The following is an 8617-nucleotide window of genomic DNA, read 5'->3' on the forward strand; positions in this document are numbered from 1 at the left end:
TACCCAGGAGTTGAACTAGCTATAAATTTAGGGATATAGTACCTAATTAGTTTTGTGTTACAATTATTATTTAATTTATAATGAAGCAGAATAGGTGCATGAAAATTTCGAATGGTCGTCATTTCGCATAATAAAGTAAAAAGCTTATTCATTTTACTATTTTAAGTCTGGTATTAATTATTAACCCTAAATTTATATTCCAAAAATCAAGATGAATAGACTTTATATGAATGTTTTGAAAATACAAATCGGATCTTTTTCTTTTCAATTCAATTTAAAGGCAAAGGAAGCGTTCGTTTCCTGTGATCATATATCTGCCAACCTTATAGCAGAAATATGATTAAAGGGATGATAGGGCTATAAAACCCGTTGCATAGGTCTTCTGTAAGGGTGGAAACGGTAAGATGGAAGATTGTACATAGTTGAAATAAAAAGCAATTCATTAATTACGAATTCAATTAATATGTAGTTTCCCAAAATGGTATTGAATGTATTTGAAATAATGTTGCTTAGATTAACTCTATTGGCTATTGCATTTAGTAACTATTTATACTTTAAAATGTTTAATAATTAGTTTAATATTAGAATTGGATGCTCCTCTACGCTCGCTGTAGGTCCAGACTTTCAAGATAACATGTCTCCTAAATAAATTCTATAATATGTTTTGTCTTTATTAAAATGGCCATTTCCAGCACGTAATCAGTAGTAAGCTTAAGTATTTACACAACTTCGACCCTCAACATGCATGATATGTATGAACAGTAAGTATGTACTCGTACTTACGAAATCCAAAACTATACTTTCTAATGACTATTTCACATTATAGACCACGTAAGGTAATACATCACGATATTACAGGTCATCAATAATCTAGCTCGATCTCGTAAAGATTAGAAATAGTTTTTAATATGATTTCTAACATACAACATTACGCAACTTTCTTACTAAAACTATAGTCAACCAACACCAAATGGACATTATAAGTTAGGTTACATAAATGCAGTCAGTAAATAATGTATATTAGATCTTAGGATTTTAATAAACTGATACAACTAAAGATGGTTGGAAATTACATCAGTATCAGGGAACAATAGCGACAAGAATACATGTCAGAACCGGCACCGAATTTGTCTCTTCGCGGTATTGTTTATTGTTGGCATGCTTCTCTACCTTCTATGGCTCTCGAATGGAATATTCCGCAAGTATCTAACAACAATTTTACGACATGTCAGGACCAAAACCGAATCTGTCTTCTCCCGGTATTGTTTATTGTTGACATGCTTCTCTACCTACCATGGAGCTCGAATGGATTATTGTGTTAGTATTCTCACAACTATTTTACTACATATCAGGTTCGGCACAGAAATTGTCCTTTTTTAGTATTGTGTAAATTTGCCATGCATCAACCACTCACCATAATAAGTTGGTAATTCAAGTAATTTTCGGATTTACTTACTTATAACCAACACTAACAGCTAAAAAGTGTTTAAAAAGGTGTAATAAAAGTATGATAATGTTTATATTTCAGACTTTCCTCCTAGCAATGTTTATCGTAATATTATTATAATTTCACAGGAAGGATTATGAGTGATAGTACTGATATTTTTTAACAAATACATATTCTATAAATAACCTAAAAAGAAATAAAATTATAAATGACAAAAAATCCTAAAACCATTTAATTATTTTTTTATGCACAACCAAACCAAACCTTATAATAAATTAGTACGTGTATTATTTTGAACTGCAGCATCCTAGATCCAACGGGAAATCAATGTAAATTCTCTTTTTGAATGACCATAAATGAATATATGTAAATGTACAGAAAATATAACTATTAAAAACCGTCCTACTGGTGTATAAAATGTTATAAACAAACAAATGTGTATTTTTTAATTAAATAAAATTTGTAAAATATTAACAACTTTCTTATGAATTCAAATTCTGTCTAGAATGGAAAAGATTCTGTTTCAAAACAAAATCAAATGTTATAAACAAACAAATTAATATTTTTAAAACTAAATAATATTTGTAAAACATGAATACATCGTTTATGAATACAAATTCAGCCACGAATGAAATCAATCCTGTTTTTAACAAACAAAATCTTTGAAAATTATGGAAAAAAGTAAATTCAATATAAAATCTGTATTATACAAAATTAATTTTATTTTAATATTCTTTATATTTAATTATCATATTTCCAACAGAATATCAAATTATAGATATTTATTCCTTAATCTTTTTATCGTTTATACATTTAAATAATTTGTTAGATAAGTTCAATTAGATATCTTTTCACTCCACTCTAATTGTTAAACCAAATTTACTTTTAATTTTCACTAAATTCAAAATGCGTTCTTTTTATCTTTTCAAATTTATTTAAAATTTACATTCTTTAAATTTTAAATATCCAGTTTCTAATGTTGCTGGATTGCAGAAAGTTCTTAGCTTTTTTTATATTATAATTCTTTCTTCTTTATCTATTTTTCTCATGAATTTATTTCTAACTAGCAAGTATTGTTTCGCTCTGATAATCCATAAAAAGAATATTAATAAATTCTCGCCACAAAACAATTTATGTCCAATCTGACTAGATTGCAGAACAACTCAGATAACTGCAGTAACTTTGTAATGAGATTGAGGAAACAATGGAATTAAATTATTCGCCGCACCTTCGAAATAGAAGTTAATTTCGATGAACATGTTATCCAGGTTAAATTTTAAAACATATATAAATAATTTATTTATAAATATAGTTTGTAGTAGTATTAGAAATTATTATTAATGCAATTACTATCTATAGTAATATTAATTACCAATTAGCGGTCTAATGCTTATGAGATTTTTGTTCATGGTGAGAAACAATACTCATATACTGCATACTATGGTGAACAATACTCATATACTGCATACTATGGTGAACAATACTCATATACTGCATACTTATTAAATGAGCAATTGTAACTGAATCGATGAAACGATATTAACGAACGATTTGAATTAAAATCAAAGTCAAAAATATCCCTTGAAACATGTCAACCCAGTTTATGAAAAATCTGTTTGTTGCTTCTATTAGTTCTTGTCTGTTTTATATAAGGTTAAAGTCAGCTCAGTTAACGTGGGCCTATATTTTGTTTATAGTGTAATGCTAGCAAAGAGTTTAGCTGCGCTTTGATTGCTTCGTTTGGTTTAGATGTTTCGAAAACAGTATATATATATATATATATATATATATATATATTATATATATATATATACGGTTATATAGATTTACAATGACAGTTAAACTAAGCCTCGCATACATTTCGGTATAACTGTATATTCAATATAATGGTGTAAGAGGATTAGGATGAACTAGACTAGAAATGGGACGTTTCTATGTATTACTGGATATATATGACACCGCTTGTATTGTGAAGTAAACAGCTTCGATACACTTGCCCACTACGGACTTGGTATCCATCTGGTAGATTATTTAAGTGAATGTAACCATACCGAACTCTTAATCAATGTTGATTTACAAGGGGGAGTCAGCATCTGCAACCTCTACTCTCAAAGTTTAAGATGGCTGTACTTATCTACACTCTGTAGCTGCAACCTCTACTCAACTCAACGTTTAATATGAACTGTACTTATCTACACTCTGTAGCTGCAACCTCTACTCTCTCAAAGATTTAAGATGGATACTCTTATTAAATAACGATACTATCGAAAACAACATTTAACCTATAGATATTTATAATTAATCATTATCAGCTGTTGTTTATTTCGTTTATGAAGGGGAAAGGCTAGAGACAACGACAAGAACAATAGCGATGAATTTGCAGATATTTGCTCAAAAATGTTTTTATAAACACTGAGCAATGTTTTTTAAAATGGCTGCAAGAAAAGGAGCTAAAATAAGCTAGCTAGCTCCTTTAAACCCGAGGTGTCCAGTTTGTAATGAGGGTTCAAGAGTACTTTAATTAATACAGTTTAGTTGTTTTAAACAATTTAAAAAAACAAATTAATTTCTTTTTCATATAAAAATAGCTTCTTCTATATTAACAATATTAAACCTAAAAATTAATTCAATTTGAAATCATTGTTCAAATTTTATTCATAATAAAATCGAGTTTGGAAATAAATCTAAGATGAAAATTATATTTTTCGTTGTTGATTAATGGCGACAACAACAGTGACGTACGCGTCTTCTTTGTTTCACAAGCAGTCACATTTATCCTTAAAAAATACTTAAGGTTAGTAAATGTTATTGTTTTGTTATAGTTATATTTTAATTTGTAAATTATACTAATATTCATATATTAATTTCTAAGATTGAACAATAGCCAAATCATACTGTTTTTAAATATCTACTACGTTATTTGGTTGAACATTTTGCTTTCAGTTCTTTGGATGTTCATGAATATCGAGGAATCGATATCATTCGATAATCCCCATTCGATTGTATTGGTGGCTGCTTATTACACTTCAGTCTAAGTTACTTGTAACTGACTTGTTGCAAGAGGTCAAACCGTAAGCACCTTTGCCCTAAAGTTTGGAAATGTAATAGTTCAGCAGTTTGAGTTCTGATAACACTATTAATCCAACTTCTTAAGACTTAGTAGATTATATTTTATAAATTAGTATTAGTTAGAATTTGGTAGAATATTAAATTTGTATCGCCAAGTACCAGAGACGCATCCAAAAATCTTCTCTGGGGAGTGTCCGGAACACCGGGGAGTTCGGGAGTATGGAAACCCTCGATATCAATAGTGGGAGGGGGGGGGCTCCTCCGAGAAAAATTTGAAATACTAGGTTATAGAAGTGTTATTTTTATAGTATGTCTGAACTAATAAAAGGAGGACAAAAGTCATGTCAGAGTATAGTTTAGAATAAAACTCTTCCTCCTATCACTAGAAACTTTATAGGAAAATTAAAACATTCTGAAACAAATACATTTTATGACTTATATTTAACTAAAACGAAATTTAATTGTAACGTTAACAAAATATTGATACAATAATAGTTACTGTATCGACTTTATTGTATTATTGTATATGTCTTATACAAGGTGTTTGAAAAGTCTGGGTACGGCTTAATATTTATTTTACAAACCATAGCAGATAACATCTATAAAACTTTGCACAGTGTCATATGGCTATGTAAACTATTTTTCCTTTCTATTAAACATGACATTCCATCCATGGGGTGACGGCCCATAGAAGGAGAATACGGAAATCTTAAATTAAAGTATGGGTCGAGTGATATCTCATTTGAAAGAGCTCACTTAGTAGAGTTGAATACCGCAAATCGCATCTCAAAAGGTTTTATCGAATCAGAAATGGCGGGTTGTTTTAGGTACACATTGTGAAGTACATTATGCGCTGCAATTCTGACTGGATCGTCGTATTCTGATGCGTTAGGCGGCGTTTGAACCACATAAAAATGTTCCTTATTCAAACGAATTAGATGAGCAAAAGGGTATACGTGGTAAACAGTATACCATGGTAAAAAGTGTTATCTAATACATTAATACAACGTCAAAACGAAATAACAGGGTAAGACAAAATGAAAAATGTCTACTATAATGTAATTTCTCTCAACAGAGTAAAAGTGTTTTACAATGTTTAAATTATAAATGAAGAAATGTTAATTCAATATTATTTGAAAAATATTAATAAAAGCATTTCTATATTTCTTGTAGACTTTTATACCTACAATAAAAAAATGTTTGCTTGGCAAAGATTATTCAACTTTTTTTGTAATCTATGGATTTTGTGAGGTTGAATTAATGGTTGTTTTTGGTAGTTTACTGTCATTAAATACTCTGTATTTTTGAAGAGTAAACACTAGTTAGCAGAATGTACCTAATGTAGAATTCATTCATATAGCAATGAAAATTTCCGGCATTTGGCTTTAAAATCTTGTGTTCAACACTGAATATAAAAAAATGCTACTGCATTTTTGTATTATATTATGATTGTGAATGCATTAGACTGTCTTTAGCTTACAAGAAACCATCATCAGTTCATACATCATATGAAGCTAATTTTGCTTATTCCATTTATTTTTCCATTTTTAGTCTAGGAACAAATTTGATCTTTTTGGTTTTTTCTCTTTTAGCTCTCATTATCCCAAATATAATCAATATTATATATTCCAAAGAACATTTTGCCTGAACAAATTCTATGTATAATTTGGGTAAATATAAATATATAAATATTTTTGAATTAACGCGACTAATTGAAAACAATAATTAATTCATCAATAATAATTAATGATTTATTTGCAATGCTAAAATGTAATAGGTATGCTTTTATTTTACAGTAATGGTGATTCATCAGGGGTGTAAACATATAATAATAATAGGAAACCTAAAGTTATAACGATATCAATGAGTTTTTGTGATAGAATAATATAATTTTCAAAACAGACAAGAGTTCATGCAACTCTAAGAATATACGTACTTGGGATTGTTTATGAAGCCCATCGGGTTCTGTCAGAGTGAACTGACGATACCCTTCTGGTGTTCGTAAACATAGCCAACTAATAATAGCGTTAATAGCTGCACTTGTTCCTGTATGGTGGCTAAGGTAAAACCAATCTTTTAAATGAAGAGTGATGAGTTTGTTTTCATCTACACTCGATACGCCTATATCACGTGCTACATATTTTACAGATTTAGTTAATAAATTATATGGAAGGAAATATATACGAAAGTTATTTCATAGTGTAAGTGACATTGTTAAAGCATAGGTAAATGTAAAATGTAATTTCTCAAGAAAGCAATCGTGAAAATAAGTATGGTATAATCAAACAGCTAATTCGTAGGCTTGAACCAGCCAAAGTAAAACCAGTCTAATACAAACAAAAATTTTGCCTCATGATTCAATGCTGGTTCAAAAACTTCAAAAAATTCGGAAAGATCTGAACAGAAACACTGAATTTTTTCCAAGAAAATGTTAGAAAATGAACAATTAGGATAAAAACTCCGTCACCAACGAAATCAGGTATGGTGAATCGTTACTTGGTAGGAAGAAAAGTCTGAAAAAGCAGTAGTTTATGAAAAGATTTTGTAAATTTTGAATAAAATTTAAACGTGAATTTGTTACTGTACACTGGCAATAATCTAATTATATTGAGGGAGAAAAATGTACTATTTTATTATAATAAAATTAATACTAGTAGTAAATCTAAGTTTGCAAAAAATGTTTGCATTGTAGTTAATGCCGAGATAAGGTTAAGCTAGCAAATCTATCCTGGAACATGTCAAATATAATTAATTATAAGTATTAATTCAAGATTTAAATCAGCGCGCATATTAAGGCCAATTTTATTTAAAATATTTATAATCTCGTTTATTTTAAAAGTAACTATTGTCTATTTGACTGTGAATATGAAAGAATTATTGCCAGAAATCAATTGTGATATATACCGCATGAATCCACAGGGTTTGAAGCTGTAACTAAAGAAGTGATAACATGTTTTAAGAAAAATTAGGGAAGAACACTGTTTGTTATATGTATAAGACATTAAGTGTAACAAATATGATGGTTAATTGTAAAATTTAGGACCCTACCCTTTCGACATTCCCAATAACTAATATTAGTAAACCAAAAATGTAATTAATGACATATTGGATCTAGTAATTGAATACTGTAATTTAGTCCTAGCCTAAACGGGAGCAAAAAAGAGACTTGTGGGTAAAATTAAAAAAAAACTAATATTACAGAATAGAAAATGTAACTGTAAACCTACTAGGAACATTAAATAAGTTTGTTAGCAACATTTGCATGATTTTTCAATGTTTTAGTGTTTGCAGACTAGTCAAAAAGTCTATAACCATATTAGTGTTTCTGAAAGGCACAAAACATTTTACAAGCATTTTCATTGCCTATTTTTGGAGTTATAAAAGTTTTAAAAGATTACCCTTTGGGGGGGGGACCTAATCTATGAATTCAAAATGTGCTTTCAGTATATTTTGAATATATTATTACAGAAAATTAAATGTGCGTTTCTAGTATACAGAGGAACATATATTCACACCCTACGTGAAGTGTCAAAGTTTTTAGTCACTACAATGAATTTCCAATGTGGAAAAGGTAAATAATTGTTGTTAATCGTCGAGATTTAAATTCCAAGGCCATATTCGGTAAATCCCAGGGTGAATTAATGAAGACTGACCCTGATAGTTACTGCAAAAATACTCTAATAAAGTCCCAGGATCCAAGCGTCAAAAAAGGGTGATTGGGCAGTGTTTTATAGGAATGACCTTCCTATTTTTTCAAAAGTAATTCACAAAATTTTGCACAAATACCTACCTTCAATCAAAATGCGACAAGAAAGAAAAGTGCTGATTTTTTTTTCACCCCCCCCCCCCCCCACCCCCCCCCCCCCCCACCCCCCCCCCCCCCCACCCCCCCCCCCCCCCACCCCCCCCCCCCCCCACCCCCCCCCCCCCCCACAACCCGGGGAATTTGGTACACCCTGTATGTAAATACTACTCTGAACACCTGATGCGGTCGACTTAATCAAAATTTGCTATGCACTTTGTATATTATGTTAACCAAGCATGTATTATAGCCGCGCTTTTGACACAGTGAGAGATTATTGAAAAATTAAAAAATTTGTT

This window comes from Homalodisca vitripennis, chromosome 2 (genome assembly GCF_021130785.1).
Source record: "Homalodisca vitripennis isolate AUS2020 chromosome 2, UT_GWSS_2.1, whole genome shotgun sequence".
In the NCBI taxonomy this organism is placed as follows: Eukaryota; Metazoa; Arthropoda; class Insecta; order Hemiptera; family Cicadellidae; genus Homalodisca; species Homalodisca vitripennis.